Source organism: Miniopterus schreibersii, assembly GCF_964146895.1.
Source record: "Miniopterus schreibersii genome assembly, chromosome: 8".
Classification (NCBI taxonomy): Eukaryota; Metazoa; Chordata; class Mammalia; order Chiroptera; family Miniopteridae; genus Miniopterus; species Miniopterus schreibersii.
The window spans coordinates 44591099-44609319 of NC_138109.1; the positions used below are offsets into that span (position 1 = coordinate 44591099).

At 41.6% G+C, this 18221-nt stretch overlaps 1 long non-coding RNA gene across 1 annotated transcript in view; it reads left to right on the plus strand.

Moving 5' to 3' along the window:
• The window catches only part of LOC308560262, a 57998-nt gene extending 42747 nt beyond the window's left edge, over positions 1-15251 (plus strand). Inside the window, exons 2-3 of the long non-coding RNA XR_013999313.1 lie at positions 12339-12409; positions 13406-15251. This is a non-coding gene — a long non-coding RNA (uncharacterized lncRNA). The remainder of the gene's footprint in view (positions 1-12338; positions 12410-13405) is intronic.
• The last annotated feature ends 2970 nt before the right edge of the window (positions 15252-18221 follow it).

Here is an 18221-nt window from a genome sequence, read left to right on the forward strand (position 1 = left end):
CCTGAGCATTTTACGATAATGGTATTACATTTGGCTGGAGAACACTTCCCCCACCTAGTATTGTAAAACCAAAATCTGTTGATGGAGTCCTAGTGGAGGCTGCAGTTAGGAATGTAATGGATGATGGAATCAAGGTAAAAGTAGGAGAATTGGTATGTTTGAACAGTCTTTATGTGACGTGGTTTCATCTATTTTACCTGATTGTATTATGGAGACAGACATTGTTTCTGACTGAGGAATGTTTCCCCTACTTAGCATTGTAAAACAGAAGGCATGTAAATCTGTCCTTCAAGCAATATCAATGGGACAAGCTAAATGGGAACCAGTAAGACTGCATGAGCCCTGGTATAGAATAAAGGTTGGAATGTCGATAGGGACAAATGCTCTGTGTGATAGCCCCATGTGCAGCATAGATGGAGGCTTATGGGAAAAGACTGCGAGTACCTTCCCACAATGACTACTGGGACTTTGGACTAGAGAATTTCTATTTGAGGAGCAATTACTAGCTTGCTATTGGACATGAATTAAAACTATCACTATGACTAAAGGACATAAAATAATCTTGAAACCTGAAATACTGAACAATGTCACAGGTGATGTTGGAGAAACTCTCAAATGTGGATTGCAGCTTCCAGAAGATTTCCATAATAAAATGGAAACAGTTTACACAAGATCATGCTACCCAAGGAGAAGGCAGTGAGCCTTTCCCCCCTAGGACTGACTCTGAAGAGCTGTCGGATTCTAGTGTCTCTTGGTCAGTGTCATAAACAGCTCTTAACTGTCCAATAAAGGGTTGCTTGGTGTGTGGATGGCAGTTCCAAGGTGAACAGAAAATATCTTGCTTAGAAGGCTGCCACTCTGATCCAAGAAGGTAAACACAGATCAGCTTGGTGGGCTAAACTGTGTACTGTTTTCCTAGCAGTGATGGAAGGATTGAGTAGTGGTAAAAGTCCCTATGTCTGGGTTTTTACTGACTCACAGGCAGTGGCCAATGGACTGGCCATGTGATTAGACAGGAGGGCAATGGAAACCTGGACTATTAAAGGGATGCCCATATGGATCATATACCTATGGATATCACTATTAGAATTTGAGGGGTGCACTGAAGTAGGACATGTTGGTGCCCATCAGAAGTCCCTTCCAGGTTCAGAAGGTGATGGGAATAACAAGCAGACATCCCCATGCATTTGCTTAAGGTACCTACCTAGGTACATGAAACGAGTGGATCTGGGGGTATTGCAACAATGTAGAGTTGGGTTGAATTTTGACATATTCCTCTTGCACTCTCTGAGCACAAAATGCCAACAAAAACTGTTCTGTCTGCCAGCAAAAGAGACAGAGACTGCAGATGGCTATGTGGAAAATTCTCTGGGGAAGGCCGTGAACATAGCTGGTAATTCAGACTGATACAAGTAGCCCTAGGGGGCTACAAATGGGTTTTAACAGGAATAGACACTGACTCTGGACTGGGCTTTGCTTAGCAGGTGGTAGATGCAAACGCTCAGAAAGCTCTAAAAGAGTTGGAAGATAGTGCACCAATTTGGACCTGTGAGTCATATTCCTTCAGGTCAAGGAACATACTTTACAGCTTAAAATGCCCAACAATGGGCAGAGAGACATCCTTCTCAGAGTAATAGTTTGATAGAAAATGGGAACGGGCAATTAAAACATTGGTTGTCTAAAGCAGGGGGATATGTAGGCCTGAAGTGCTGGCTTACACACCTTCATGAGTGTGTGCTCACACTCGAGAGGAGTGGGGCTCAAGACATGTGCCCGCTGGATAGACTCCTCTATTTTTCTGATGAATCTGGGGAAGAGTGAGTGGAGGAGGCTGCCTGTGCCCCTGTGCGATTCTTGTTGAGCGGGGAGGACACTGGTATAGCAACTATACTTTTTTCTTTCTCCCCCACATCATCTCAGTTTTGTTTCTCCCCTACTCAATGTAGTGGTTACAGGACCAGGGCTGCAGTTACAAATGCTGGGAGCAGGGGTAGCTCCTAAGCAAACACTGCAACTATGCATTTGAAACTTGAGGTCAGAACTCCTAAGGGCCTGATGGGGTGGTCGTTCCTTCACACTATCTGGCAAAACTGGTGTTAACAGTGCATGTGGCTGTATTGCCTGGTGGTAAAAATAGACCTCTAGTTGTTCACCTCTCTAACCTCACCCGTATTTTGGGAGGAGACTGAGGGGGAGGAACTCGCTCGACTAGGATTGCTGCCTGCAGTCAAACCAGCACAGTGGCCGAACCTAATGTTCCTCCCAAAGGTAGAAATGTTTGAGTAAAAATCATGAGAAGGAGGAATAGTAGCTGAGGGTAAAAAAGGGACTCAGTGGGTTATTTCACTAGGCAAATCCAATATTACATTAATGGTTTAAAAGAAGTGCAGAGAAAGAGATGGTTTTGTCTTTTAGCTCGATGATACCAGATGTCTGAAAAGGTGAAGTCATACATTGCTGAGATTGCTCCTGCCTTTGGAACCTGACGAGACTGCATAGAAGCTTGAAAACCTGAGTGGTCTTGTCCTGGGAGACGTTTTCATATAATATGATTTACTGGACTAATTATCAATGACTGAGTGGAATTCTAGTAATGTACCATTATCTTTGGACTTTACGACCCTTTTGCCTTAGGAGGTCCAAGATCAGAGACCAGGGGGTGGACTGTGACGTAATAAGGAATCTACATTTGGTCTCTGCCCCTGTTCTTGACACAGAGCTTCTAAGACCCTTGGAATGTCTAGTGCGCTAGGAGTATCTTTTTGTATACTAATAAGATGACTGGTAGCTAGGGGCTCCGATACAGCCTCAGGAAGGGGGCTGGCTGCCAGAAAGACTAACATGTGATTAAAGGGTTGGAATTTCAATCCCACTTCCATCCTTCAGAGATGGAGGAGGGACTGGAAACTGAATTAATGACCAAATCATGCCTATGTGATGAAGCCTCCATAAAAACCCTAACTGAAGGGGTTCAGAGAGCTCCAGGGTTGGTGAATACATCATATTCTGGGAGCATGGCACACTTAACTCAATGACAGAAGCTCCTGCATTCTGGACTCTTCCAGACCTCGTCCTATGTATCTCTTCATCTGGGTGCTTGAATCTTTTATCAATCCTTTATTATATAATAAACTGGTAAATTTAAGTGTTTTCCTGAGTTCTATGAGCAATTCTAGCAAAATATTGAGCCCAAGGAGGGGATCATGGGAGCCCTCAATTTATAAGCCAGTTGGTCAGAAGTACGGGAGGCTCAGACTTGTGACTGGCATCTGAAGTGGGGGGCGGTCTTGTAGATTTGAGCTCTTAAGAAGTCTGATGCGAACTCCCGGAACATGGTGTCAGGGTTCAATTGAATTCTAGGATATCCAGGTGGTGGTGGAGAACTGGTTGGTGTGGGAAAAACCCACACAGCTGTGATTTCTTTTATTCTACTGTCTCTCCAGATTTCACAGTGGTGGTTTGCCCTGAGATGTCAGTTCTATGAAAAGAAAATCCAAGAAAAGTTGTTGATTTTTAATTTGTTCAGCTTTTTTTTTTTTTTTTTTTGTAAAGATGGGAGTGACTTTATGTGTCAGAACTGAAACTGAAGTCCACAGATAGTAATTACATCTATTATTTCTTCTAAATTTTACACTAGAGCTTGCTTATTTAGGCTGTCCTGCGGATGACCACAGATTTGCCTGGGATCCTGGTTATATTAGTTGCAAACAAGTTTAAGCCTGTAACTTAATTTAGCATCCCTTTTTAATCTTAAATGTTTCTCAGATTGAATATAAATCACAGAGTCACCCTTGCTATAACACCCTTGGGAATAATTAAATATAGCTGAGAAAGGCAGCTATATTTGGCTTTTGCACCCATACAGTTTGTTACTGGAAAACCACACACTACTTTTTCCTTTCTTTCTTTCTTTCTTTCTTTCTTTCTTTCTTTCTTTCTTTCTTTCTTTCTTTCTTTCTTTCTTTCTTTCTTTCTTTCTTTCTTCCTTCCTTCCTTCCTTCCTTCCTTCCTTCCTTCCTTCCTTCCTTCCTTCCTTCCTTCCTTCCTTTCTTTCTTTCTTTCTTTCTTTCTTTCTTTCTTTCTTTCTTTCTTTCCTTGGTGTCTCTCCTTTTTCAGCATTCGTGGTTATTTTTGTGGTTTTCACAGAGTCATGTTGAGGTAACTGGAGTATGTCCTACTATGACAATTAAGATCCTGTGTGTACACAGAGCTTAACTATCAGGACCAAGATTTAAGAATGTCCATCTTAACACGACTGTCTTAGTCCATTCAGGCTGCTACAACAATACCATACACTAGGTGCTTTGTAAACAATAGAAATTATTTCTCACATTTGTGGAGGCTGGAAAGTCCTACATCAAAGTGGCAGCAGATTCAGTGTCTGGTGTGGACCTGCTCCCTGGTTCTTCTCACTGTGTCCTCTTGGGGTAGAAAGGCCAAGGGAGCTCGCTGGAGTCTCTTTGATAAGGGCACTAATCCCGTTCATGAAAGTTCTGCTCTCATGACCTAATCACTTGCCAGAGGCCACACCTCCAAATACCATCACAGTGTGGATTAGGTTTCAACATATGGATTTTGGGGGGATACATTTAGTCTATAGCATTCTGCCCTTGGCCCCCCAAATCTATGACCTTCTCACATGAAAATACATTTATTACATCCTAACAGCCAGCACAACATTAATGTCTAAAAGCCAAAGTCTCTTCTAAATATCATCTAAGTCAGCTAAGGATAGTATGATTCATCCTGAGGGTAATTCTTGTGTAGTTGTGAACCCGTGAACTCAAACAAGTGATGTGTGTCTAAATTATAATGGTGGGACAAGCATAGGATAGACCTTTCATTCAAAAAGGGAGAAATATACAAGAAGAAAGGGGTAACAGGTCCCAAGTAGTCCGAACTATAAGGCAAACTCCACAAGATCTTAGGACTCAAGAATAATCCTTTTTGGTTTAGTGCTCTGCATCTCCAGGCAATTTGCTTGATCTATAGTTATTCTGACCGTCTTGAACTCCTTGTAGTATTAGAAGTTCTGAGGCAAGTACATTGATTAGACTCCACTGCAATCCTTAAAACACTGGATTCTCCTGAAGAATTAAACCAGATAGAAAAGACAGGCATTTTTTTTTCTTTGGGTTTCACTGCTTGTCTCTGTATGGCCAGGTCCTTACTGCACCAATTCCCATAATAACAAGCCATTAATTCCAACACATTTCTATGAATTAAGAATATTCTTATCTCAGCCCTACAAGTAGGGAACATGGGGCAGAGGCTAATTGACTTGCTCAAGGTGGCTATGTGAACCCATAACCTGGCTGAGATACAGCCCAAGTCTCTTGACTCTCAGGCCCTGCTCCGTGCACCAGATGTGCTCTGCCATTGTTTAGCCATCAGTCTGCTCTGCCATCAATAAGCTCCTGACCTTGTATCCTTCTTTGTTGGCTGAAGTCTACCATATGTGCTAATATTATTTCTGTAGTTTACACCTGAATTCCTTTTCTGCCTGGCTAACTTTGCAGTGTTTCAGCATTTCCGGAGTATGGCAAACATACTGTAAAATAATATAAAAAATTATATTAGAAATAGAAGTTGGAGAATACATAAAATGTACTGAGTCTTACAATATATAGCTTTATCTTAATAGAAAAAACTCAAATAGGTTTCAAAATTGAGCTTTTCTTGTAGGTGAGATCTATGTAGCCAAGCATATACTATATCCTTCAAAAGGAAAATGGGTAAACTAATGTTACTTTATAGTGCCTAAGATAGCTAACAAATCATAAGTTATACTGTAAATACAGTGCCCCTTACGAAAACTCCCTTGATTTAAGCAGGACATTTTTGAATTATAACCTTCTATCCATCTCCATCTACACAATGTGTCTTCCAAAATGTCATAAATTGAAATGGTTTGTCTTTCAATAAATTCCATTTTCTTTGTTTTATATCTCCTTTCTTCATTCATTAGAATCGTATTTACTATAAAGCTGCCTCCTTGATTTGTTTCTTTGGAGGCCAAGCCTGATCAAATAGACTATTACATTAAGGTCTACTGAGGGCTCGATCATTCCCACTAACCTCAGAAGGCATGAGGAGGTAATAAATCTCATTTTAAAGACGTTTCTGAAGCTTTTCGAGGGATGACTAGAAAGATCTTTCAGAGAGCAAGAAGTGAGTTTACTTATCTACAAAGAGGAGCTCCTAAGAGTCAGGAGTAACTGCCCCCAGCCAAAACTAGCCCATGGTGGCCCCTTTACCCAGGACTTAATTAGGACATGATCACATGACCTGTTGCAGAATTCCTGGAATCTCAGAAGCTTGACCTCTACTATTTTAAGGGGGAGGGCCAATTCTTCCTCAGTCTCTGTGCTCAGCATTGCATGGAAAACTTTGGTTTTGAAAAGTTGTCACTGCCTATTTTGAGAAGATAGATACAATTCTTTTGGACTGTATATATGTGAATCAGAGATAATCTCTGGATGAAAGGATTTGTATGGCAGCTGTAGGAATAGGGGATAGAAAAGAATTGGTCTTGAAAAGAAATCCACAGGAAAGATAGCAATATTGGGCCTCAAGTCAGAAAAAGTAAACAAAATGTTTATGTTGATCCAGGCACCCATGAATGCCTTGTAGGGACATAAAGATGGTAAACAGTTCCTGCCCGATTTAGCTCAGTGGGGAATATGGTTATATAAACAGGCCACCTTAAGAACAGCTAAGTGTGCAAATAGGATTCAGCTAAGCTAAGGAAAATTTCCTAGATGATAGAATGTCTGAGAATATTTTTAACTAACTCACCTCTGATATTTAAAATGTGTATTAGTTTGCTAGGGCTGCCATAACAAAATACCACAGACTGGGTGGCATAAGCAACAGACATTAATTTTTGCAGACTTCTGGAGCCTAGAATTCAAGTTCAAGGTGCCTGGAAGGTTTGGTTTTCTTCAGAGGCCCCTTTCCTTGACTTGCAGATAGCTGCCCACTTGTGTCTTCACATGGTTTCTCTTCAGCGCGCTCCCATCCTTGGTGTCTCTGTGTCTAAATTTCTTCTTCTTATAAGGACACTTGTCAGATTGGATTAGGGTCGACCCATATGACTTCATTTAACCTTAATTACTTCTTTAAAGGCCCTATCTCCAAATATGGTCACATTCTGAGGTACTGGGGGTTGGGGCATCAACATGAATTTGGGGAGAACACAATTCAGTCTTTAAGAAAATGTTGCAGATCTCCAAAAGCAGCATAGGCTTTTCCTTTCTATCTTCTGTACTTGTATTGCCTCCTTCTTAATGGAGAAGCAGTGTAGCATAACAACCAGGAGTATGAGTTCTGGAGCCAGTCTACCTGAATTCGGCCTTTGCTGTGCCATTTACTAGATGAGTAACCGAAGACAAGTTGCTCAACTTCTCTGTATATCAGCTTCCTTGCCCATGAAATGGAGGTGTTAATAACTACTTATTGGGTTGCTGTGAAATTTAAATGAATACATAAAACATAACTTAGTAGTGTCTGGCATATAATAAACACTGAAGAAGTGTGAAGTATAAAGGATAGTAATAATTTCTGGGCATAAAATTATAAATATACAATATGGTACTTATACACTAGTGCTCATAAATAAAGATTTGCATCCTTTGGAGCTGTATCCCATTTTCCCCCAGATGTCATAATCAAAAAGAAAGATGTGTAAGTTTAAGGTGACTATCCCCACTACAATTTGTGTCACTTACTCTTCCTGTATTCACAGAGCATACATCTGTCTGTTCATCTGTGTTTCTAAAATAATTCCAGCGAGATTTCAGACACCTAATATTGTTAATACAAAAGCTCCATGTGTCTTTTTCATTTGTGTGGGTGATAATTCCATACTTTGGTTTGCTGTGCTAAATTTACCTTTAATCTAGTCTTCAGTAGATTTCCGTGCATGTGTTAGCTTCTTTATTTGTTCTTTTTAAAGATGTTACCATTGTTCCTTCTTTTGTGTTCACAAACTCTAAGTAATAAGCAGGCTGGAAACATTTAAAAAAATAATTATTATGTGTTGTGTTTTCATAGATAGCACATTTCACCAATAACAATGACCTTCTAATAGTCACATCCAATTAACTGTTTTTAGGCATCACCCAACTTAATAAACGTGATGTCCCTGCAGTATTTTGTTCTTTTGTATTAACCCTCCTGTAGCATTTGCTGTCTGCCTGGCCCTGCTCTAAGCGCTTTGCAATCACTTAGTCTTCACCACAACTCTACAAAGTGGATGCTATTATCCCCATTTTACAGATGAGCAAGCTGAGGTACAAAGCACTTAAGCTGTTTGCCCTTCACACAGTGGGTAAGCAGTTGAGCCCCCAATCAGGCCTAAGTAGACAGGGTTGGATTTTCATTCTGGGTACTTTCTTCCTCTTTGGACCTAGAGCATACTTCTTATTTCCCATCTTTCTGGGCCACTCTTTTTAAACATCTTTTATTAGATCTTCCTCTGCAGATGGGATAGATCTTGACTATTGGAGTTTCCCAGGATTCTATTCTAGGAATGCCTGTTTTCTCCCTTGAACTCTCTCGTTCATTTCTAGGGTTCATCTGTAATCTAAATAGAAATAGATCTTACATCTGTATGTTCAGAGCCACCTCTTCCCTGAACTGAATATATATTTATAACCACCCACCAGGTACCTCCAACTTGGAGGCTGCGTATGCACAACACTGACCTCTCATTTGCCCCATGACCCCTAAACTGCTCCCTCTCCTTCAGTCCCAAACCGTAAGCCTCGTGGTGGATACCACAGTGTCCCTCATTTCAAATACACAGCCTGGCACCAGCTCTCTCCTCTTGCTCCTGATGTCTAATCTCACTAACATTGTTTTCGTTTAGCATCTATAGGTGGGTGTTAATTTTCCATTGTCTCACCACCTGTTAACGATTTCCATTTGCTGAGAGCTAGTTTCAACCTTGTGCAGTGAGCTTATCCCGGCATTCTCCTCAGTTTGAGATGTTTCAATCATTTCATTAGTGCTAGTTCCCCAATATCCCTGCCCTGAGCCAGGGTTTTATTTCTCGAGCAAGATTTCTGCCTTCCATTTGCTAGGCAAGAATCCAGTTCCTATTTCACCTCAGTCATGTTCTTCTGCAGGAACATGCTTTCAGGGTCAAGCCTTTTTCAGAATTTTAAAAAAATAGATGAGTGGGCTGTTTTTTTTTTCCCCCTTCGCTTAGCAGTTACCAATGCACAAAGAAAATGCAAACGGATAAAGATATTTTAAGAAAGATCTGGTATATTTTTTTTTTCGGGCTAGTTCTCTAAGCCACAGAATCTCTTCGGAGAGAATATTGATTACATTGTACATTATCTCCTACCTGGATTTCACAGCCCTCAAACTTGTCTCTCCATCTCTCTTTTTACTCTTGATTTACCTTCCATACAATCTTCCTGTAAGTGGGGGGAAAAAGATATATTGGCCACTGGATTAAGTAAAAACTTTTCAAAACGGCTTGCGGGGACTTTGATAAATTAGGGGAAATGACCTCCACGTGACTTCACTTATACCTGGAATCTAATGGACAAAATGAACTAACCAGACAGGACAGAGTCGCGGGGAGAGAGCAGGCTGACAGCTGTTGGGGGCAGGGGAAGCTGGGGGTGAGTGTGAAGGGACTGAGCAAAAAAGGGGGAAAAATTATGGACACAGACAATATGTGGTGATTGCCAGGAGGAGGAGGGGTGGGCGGAGGTGAGGAGGGTGGAGGCAGATAAGCGGTGGTGGACGGAGACTTGACTTGGGGTGGCGAACACAGTGCAGTGTACGGATGACCTGCTGTGGAACTGAGCACCTGAAACCCGTGTAATCGTGTTAACCAGTGTCACCCCAATGAAATCAATAAAAAGAAAAGAGAAAATGACCTCCCCAGCTTCATCTCCCTCTCCTCACCATGTTCCCTAAATTCAAGTCACAGCAACTTCTGGCCTCCATGCCTTTGCACAGTTTCTCTCTTTCCCTAATGCCACGTGCCCCTGATGCACCTAAGAGCCCGTGCACTCCATCCAGACCCACCCTGGCCTCACCTGCGGACATTCCTGCCCAGTGTCACCAGGACAGCCCTACCCTGTGCACAGTTAAAGGCCAAGATTCTTGTGCCTAATTTTCACCTGGCCCCTGGCTGCTGACACTTTTATAGTTGTCTAACTCCCAACCTTTCATTTCTAAAATTGACTTAGATTCTATGGCTTGTTTCTAATTTTTAGAAAGGGATTCACTTCCGACTTTGTCCCCCCGCATGTGAGGCAACCACCCCACAGGACGAAGCCTTGACCCCAGACTCAGTCAGCTATCAGGAAACTCCTGTAAATCCAATGGCCCCTCAAAGGAGGGATCATACGGTCTGTTAAATATATTGTCATTTTTCTCAGACGGAATTGGTCACTGCCTCCTTGGGGCTTTCGTGGTCACCCTCTATCTATTCCTTTATTATAATATTTCTGTATTGCAGTTATAGCTGCAATAATACTTCAGTCCACATTCTCATCTGTGAAAAATGTAATTTGGCATTTCTATAACTCATCTTCTATTGGTCCTTCTACTGGACACTGTCAGCATTACTCGCAGAGCCCCTTACACCCCTTTGGCTATGTCTGGGTGCCCCCAGAGCCCCTTACATCCCTTTGGCTATGTCTGGGTGCCCCCAGAGCCCCTTACATCCCTTTGGCTATGTCTGGGTGCCCCCAGAGGCCCTTACATCCCCTTGGCTATGTCTGGGTGCCCCCAGAGTCCCTTATACTCCTTTGGCTATGTCTGGGTGCCCCCAGAGCCCCTTACATCCCTTTGGCTATGTCTGGGTGCCCCCAGAGGCCCTTACATCCCTTTGGCTATGTCTGGGTGCCCCCAGAGTCCCTTATACCCCTTTGGCTATGTCTGGGTGCCCCCAGAGCCCCTTACACCCCTTTGGCTATGTCTGGGTGCCCCCAGAGCCCCTTATACCCCTTTGGCTATGTCTGGGTGCCCCCAGAGCCCCTTGCACCCCTTTGGCTATGTCAGTGTCCCTTCACTTCCCCCAGCCTGCACCTGTGACTCTTCCTTGGTGGACTGTCTTCAGACTGCTGGGAATGCTTCTCCATGAAGCCCAGAGAGCTGGGGGTGCCTGGGAATCACCTTCCTCCAGAGCGGCTTAGCCAGTGACAGAATGGCGAGGGAATCCTGTCCAAGGGATAGGAACACTCCCCAGCCCGAAGCCTAGCTGAGGACATTCCTGGGGGCCTTTGCTGAACCCTTCCCTGGCTTCTGTCTCCTCCATGCCCTGCTTCCCCCTTTCCCTGCCTTGTTTCCCCCAGGAACACGTTTCCAGTAATTCACCCACATAGGACTCCTTGGCTCAGGATCTACTTCTGAGGCTCTTGCCCGAAAACACTTCCCTTTCAAGTCCATTTTGTCTGATTATAGAAAAATGTACCTAAATGAATTCTGAGTAAACTTAGTCACTTCCGATTCACTTTTAACCAATTCAGATTTTTTGCCTTCAATCTCCTCTCTCTTCTCTGCACGTTCTGGTTGAGTCGTCAAGGTGGTGTTGATGAGGTGTCATGAGGGATTGTGTCCATCCTGTCCCAGTTGTCAGAATCTGTCAGAGTGACAGATTATCTTGCTACCCAATGATCTGTTTCCATGTTTGTTCTCACTACTATGGTTAAATCAGTTAAAACAGTGCCTAGCTCCCTATCACTTTTTTATTCCTAGCACTTAGAACAGGGACACTGATGAGTGAGAAAAATCACAAACACCACCTTTGTAAGCTGGGTATTGTCATCCTAGCTTTGCAGATCATGCAAATGAGAGTCACCTATATTAGTTAGTTGAGGCAAAATAAAAAATAGAGATAATTGATTGTAGTAGAACTAGAATGCAGGTCTTCTGACTCAATGTAAATTTTTTCACACCACTCATCCTTGCCTTCCTCCAAAGCATGCTAAAGACCTCATTACTGTGTCAACATGCCTGGTGCTCACAGGAAGGTCCTAATCATGGTTATCTAACAGAAAAACAAGTCACAAACATCTTCCTGTAGCCCTGTTAGATAAAAGAAGGATCATTTGAAAGCCGTTGTCACTACTGCAAATGAAAACCAGGATGTTCCTGGCTGGGCTTCCTCTCTGAATATGAATATTAATTAACACCTTTTTCCCCCCTCATTGGAAACACACCTGTAAGTAATAAGATCAAGCATAAGTTTTGATATGGTTTTTATCTGTTTGGTAAGCCTTCTCTGGGGGGAGGGGGAGAGGCCCTGCTATGCTGGAGGGGAAATATTTGGTCTTAACGGAAGGTGTGTGTTTTGTATCTTGAATCAGAAAGAAGATGGGGTAATAATGGAAATATCCCATGATGGCAATGGAAGAAATGCACTCTAGGAATGTTTGATGTAAGGACAACGGTCTTAAATGATTGATATTACACTGAGCAAGAAGCCTCAGGCCTGTACTCTTTTTTAATCCATCAATTCTCAAAACCTCTCAGGTTGTATCTTGTAGGATTTACAAGGCAGCTCTGGTATCTTCAGGGGAGCAGAGATGCATGACCTCTTGTTCCTGGGCACCCGGGCAGGCCCCGGACCCTCCTGTTGTAGCATCGTACCTGTGCTGAGCTGCGTGGAGCTAGGTTGCCGACATACGCTGCGTAGCAGGAGGGAGGTAGGGTGCAGTTTGAAAGACGTGATTTAGTTAATATGCCACACTCTGCCTCTCAGGCACTCGGGGGCACATCTTTTGTTATTCTGCTTATTTCTCCTGACAAGGGCATGATTTGGCAGTTTGTTAGGGAACAACATTACCATTTAGTGGAAGAGCACTTTTCGTTTTAAAACTTTTAACTTAAATTAATGTCATGTAGAGTATACTTGTTTTAACCTATTGACTCTTAGCACTTAAACACCTTAGTCAGGATCCATCTATATGTACAGGACTTGATATCATTTGCAATTTGGGAATGTGTCTCATTGTAGCAGTTTTGAATGCCATTATGAATTAAATACAGTAGTATTCATCTTATATTCCATTTTAAGATCTTGAAGTTGACATTTACTTTTTTGCAAATACATTCCAAGCAAAAATTGGCAGGATACTCTCTCCAGCTTGTACATTTATGGTATTTTAATCTTTTCATTTAAAACCCTGAATAGTAATTTAGAGACTATTTTTTATTCCTAGAGATATATTAGGAATGAAGAGATGCCTATGCATTAAGAGGTACATTAAAAAGCTAAATAATAATTGGTACACTCAGTACTGTCTCCTGATAAATATCCAGCTTATTGAAATTTGACCTCAGCTAAAGCTTCCTACTATGTGTCCCCTCCCTCTGATGTCCACTGTCCTCAGGATGTTTTTCCTGTGTTGCATGTTTTTTTCTTTGCCTCCAGGAGTATGAGGCTCTTCTGCACCATCAAAAGCTGTGACATCTCCTTCCTCTGAAAGGGTCGAGGACTCCTTCCTGATGGGGTCCAGCAGGGACCGAGAGCAAAGACATCCCTGGGCCCTCCAGCTGTAGCTCAGCCTTCTCACTCATGAGAACATCAGTCACGTGGATCCTCCAAAAAACATTACTTTTACTTTGACACAATGTAGTTTAAACTCATATTGAAAGAAAAAGTGTTGCCTTATTAACATGTCTCTGACCTTACCTTTTTAGAAACACTGGATATCCATGATTAGCCTTATGATCAATGAGATATTTTTTGTTTGATAACTTGATAGTAAACTCCACTTTAGTTTTTATGGGCTATTTTCTTTGTTGTTTGGGAAATGACCTTGGGAACCAGATTTGACCTCCTAGATTCAGAGACCAATTTTCATTCATTCACCTAATAAATTCAACTGAGTGCCAACTATGATAGGAATTGTTGAGAGGCATTTGGCGGTTGGGGAGAAAATGATGAACAAGGCAGACAGAGTTCAAACTCTCATGAAACATATGTTCTGATGGGGGTGGGGGGACAAACAAAAAACTTTATAAGAAAAAAATATCAGGCCAAGCGTTATGCACAGTGTTAAAGTGGAGTGGTGTGACAGAGAGGGTTGGGTGCTCCTTTAAGATTATCTGGGAAGGCTTCTTGGAGGAGGTAATGTTTAGGTGCTAGCTGAACACCTAACAGCAGTGAGCAATCTGCAATTTAGAGGGACAAGGTTCTCGGCAGGGCAAAGGTCCTAAGGATAGAATGAATATGTGTTGTTAGATTAGCAGCGATTTTCAGCCCTGTTCATCTCATGCACACATAAATTAATTACTAAAATTCTGCCGCACACCAAAAAATATATTTTTGGCCAATCAGACAAAAAAAGGTATAATTTTGATTGATTTACAAAAAGAATAATAATAGTAATTACCCTTTTTGCTCCAAAGTGACTTTTCAAAAAAATCAGGTGCCTATACTTGTATATAAGGATTTCTGGTACCAAGAATTAACCAGTCAGACACAACCTTATTATGTGACGTGACCAACAGGAAGCAACTCTGTTATATGACCTATATATTTATGGTTCAAGATAGGGCATTAACACCAGAGGGCTATTGCTGTGTTGGCTGTTGTTATTTTTTTTTATTTGACAATCCAAGGGAGAAGAGGTCAGTGCCCCTGACTAAATAGTCAGGTATTGCATGTTTTAAAAATTCTTGCAGCACGCTGGTTGAAAATCACTGGCTTACAGGACCTAAGATAGCTAGGATGGCTGAAGCGTTCCAGGCAGGAGGAAGAATGGTAGGGGATGATATGAGAGAAGTAGGCAGAGGTCACACCATTTAGGGCATATTAAGGAGTTTGGATTTTATTGTAAATCTATAGGAAGTCACTGGAGCTTTTATGCAGGGTAGTGCTATTTTAAAATGATCACACTGGTTGCTTATGGCAGGTCAAAAGATACTAAAAACTCACAAGAAGACAGAGGAAGAGAACTGGTTAATAAGCAGATTCTTTCCCTTGACGGGCTCCTTTTTTCTTTCTTCTTGAGAGTTCTTAGGGTCTTGTGACCTTTGATACCCATTTATGATTGCTGAAGCTTTACTTGGAATCTTGCTTCAAAGATATTGCTTGGTTCCCAGCATTAATACATTCAACAAATACCAAGATTTTGTATCCTTTATATCAACTAAGGGAGCCATGAAGAAAATACATTTTAAGATAGAGGGATTACTGAGCATGGCCAAGTGACTACACTTAATACATATAAAAAATTGGAGGTGATAGATTTGTGACATTGCTTAGTTGTGGAAGAAAATCGGTAATCAGAAAGTTAGCTGGAGTGACTTGGATGTCAAAGCCCTGTGTCCTAAGCAAGAAGTTCTAAATAATTCCCCCACTGACCATTTCTTTTTTAAAAAATTTATCTTTATTATTGAAAGTATTACAAATGTCCCCCCCCATTTATCCCCTCCCCTCTGTACCCCTCCCCCCAGGCCTTCACCGCACTATAGCTTGTGTCCATGGGTTATGCATATATGCATGTACATTCTTAGGTTAATCTCTCTCCACCCACCCCCTCTTCCTTCCCTCTGAAATTCATCAGACTGTTCCATGATTCTATGTCTCTGGATCTATTTTGTTCATCAGTTCATTTGGCTCATTAGATTCCTCAGATGAGTAACATCATGTGACACTTGTCTTTCTCTGACTGGCTTATTTCCCTTAGCATAATGTTCTCCAGGTCCCACCATGCTGTCTCATAGGGTAAGGGATCCTTTATTTTTTACAGCTGCATAGTATTCCTTGTCCAAGAAGATGCTGGATATGATTTCAATCTTCTTGAGCTTGTAGAAACTTGTTTTATGTCCTAATATGTGTTCAGTCTTTGAGAATGTCCCGTGTGCACTTGAAGAGAATGTATGTTCTGCAGCTTTGGAGCGGAATGTTCTGTAAATGTTAATTAAATCCATCTGATCTAGTATGTCATTTAGAATCACTGTTTCCTTGTTGATTTTTTTTTGTCTGAAAGATCTATCCAGTAAAGCCCCACTGACCATTTCTGATTAAAGTTTCTCATAAAGCTGCTGATGAGGATCATTAAACTATTGTTTGTGATGTCTCAATTTCACATTTCAATTTGAACTTCCTCCTTCCTTCCTTCCTTCCTTCCTTCCTTCCTTCCTTCCTTCCTTCCTTCCTTCCTTCCTCCCTCCCTCCCTCCCTCCCTCCCTCCCTCCCTCCCTCCCTCCCTTCCTTCCTTCCTTCCTTCCTTCCTTCCTTCCTTCCTTCCTTCCTTCCTTCCTTCCTTCCTTCCCTCCTTCCTTCCCTCCTTCCTTCTCTCTTTCCTTTCCTTCTTTTTTAGTTCTTACTGTGTGTGAGCTACTGTGCTAGACTGAGATATTGCTGAGAACAAGATAGTCATGGAACTTGGAGTCGAGAAGAAATGAGAGCAATTAGGCACTTCATTGACTGTGAATATGATAAGTGCCTGTCATGCTCAACATGGGTTTTTCTACATGTTTCTCTATATTTGAAAAATCACTGATGCCGGGGCCCTGAAGCCAACTAGAATCTCTGGGTAAGGCCACAGGCATAGTATTTTTAAAAACTCTCCAGATGATTCTATTGTGCATGCAGGGTTGATCATCACTGTCCTATATCAGGGTTTCTCAGTCTCAGCTCTATTGCCATTTTAAGTGGAATGATTTGTTATGGGGGGCTGTCCTGTGCATTGTACGGATGTTTAGCAGCATTCTGGGCCTCTACCCACCATACATCAATAGCACTCCCTACAAGTTTTAATAACCAAAAATGTCTCTACACACTGCCTAATGTCTTGGGGGGTGAGGGTGGGGCCAAGCCCTCCTTCCTCCTTGTTTAGAACCACTGCTCATAGGAAGTAGTTCCCTGACTATCTCTTTGGCCTGCTCTTTGACCACTGTGTCCCTTGACGATTCTGTTCAGCAATGACAGTGCCTGAATGTTCCTCAAACCCTATGCTCCCATTCCAGGCTTTCAGTTACCTGTGGGGAGTTGGTAATGTGGAGGCAGGGGTGGTCAACATCAAAAGAGATCACATTTTAGGAATGCAATTAAAATTGCTTAAAGGGTTTGCTATACACTGAATATGTCCCTTTAAAATTTATGTTAAAACTGAATCCTCAATATGATGGTATTTGAAAGTGGGGCCTTTGGGAAGCAATTAAGGTGGAGCCCTCATGAATGAAATTAGTTCACTTATAAAAGAGACCACAGAGAGCTCCTTTGCCTCTTCACCAAGTGAGGACAGAGTGAGAAGGCCATCTATGAACCAGGAGGTTGTCCTTCACCAGATACAAAATCTGCTAACACTCTGTCTTGGACTTTTCAGCCTCCAGGAATGTGAGAAATAAACTTTTGTTGTTTATAAATCACCTAGTCTGTGTATTCTGTTATAGCAGCCCAAATGCACTAAGAGTTGAGGAGAAGACATGATTGGAAGAAGTATTTTCCCACTTCTATGTCATAAAATTCAAAATGGCAAATTTAACAATTGGAAAATTAACTATCATTCATAGTGTTCTCAGTACTCTAGATAAGACCTCCATTTAGGATGACCATCAATGAAACACAGCAATGACCTTTGAAACTGTCATTGGAAACCAATATTCATGGATGACACAATGAATAATTACATTATTATGTAAATAATGATGTAACCAGTATTAAATATATGGCATTAGGGCACTACAGAGGCAAGAAGATCTATCATGTTTCAATACAAAAAGTTTTAAAGAGCCATGGCATTGTGAGTATAATAGCATTGCTACATTGGTCTCTTAGTGAGATATATGAAATTAGCCAGGAATAGAGCATTTGGCAATAAAGAACACAAAGAGATAGTTATTGTACCTGAACAGAAAGAGATAGTAGCTGGACACTATAGAGAATCTGCACTTGCACTGATCGGACAATAAAATATATAAGTATTTCTTCTCTACCCACTATTCTAAATCTTTATTTAGACAACCCACTACACCCAACGTTAGCTTATAAATTCTTAAATACATTTTAAGCTCAGATTGTTTATAGTGTATATAAAAAATATTTTCCCAGAGTCCTGCATAACCTAGAGGTTCCGTGGTGTTGACAGAGGAAACAAAAGGCATCACAGGATGTCTCCATTGAAAGAACCTGAATGTGTCCTTCAAGTTATGAAGCAAATCCTTTCAGAGAAAATCAATGTGTACCTAAATGGCAGGCTGAAGAAGCAGTCTTGAAAAGGGGAAACTCCCCAAAA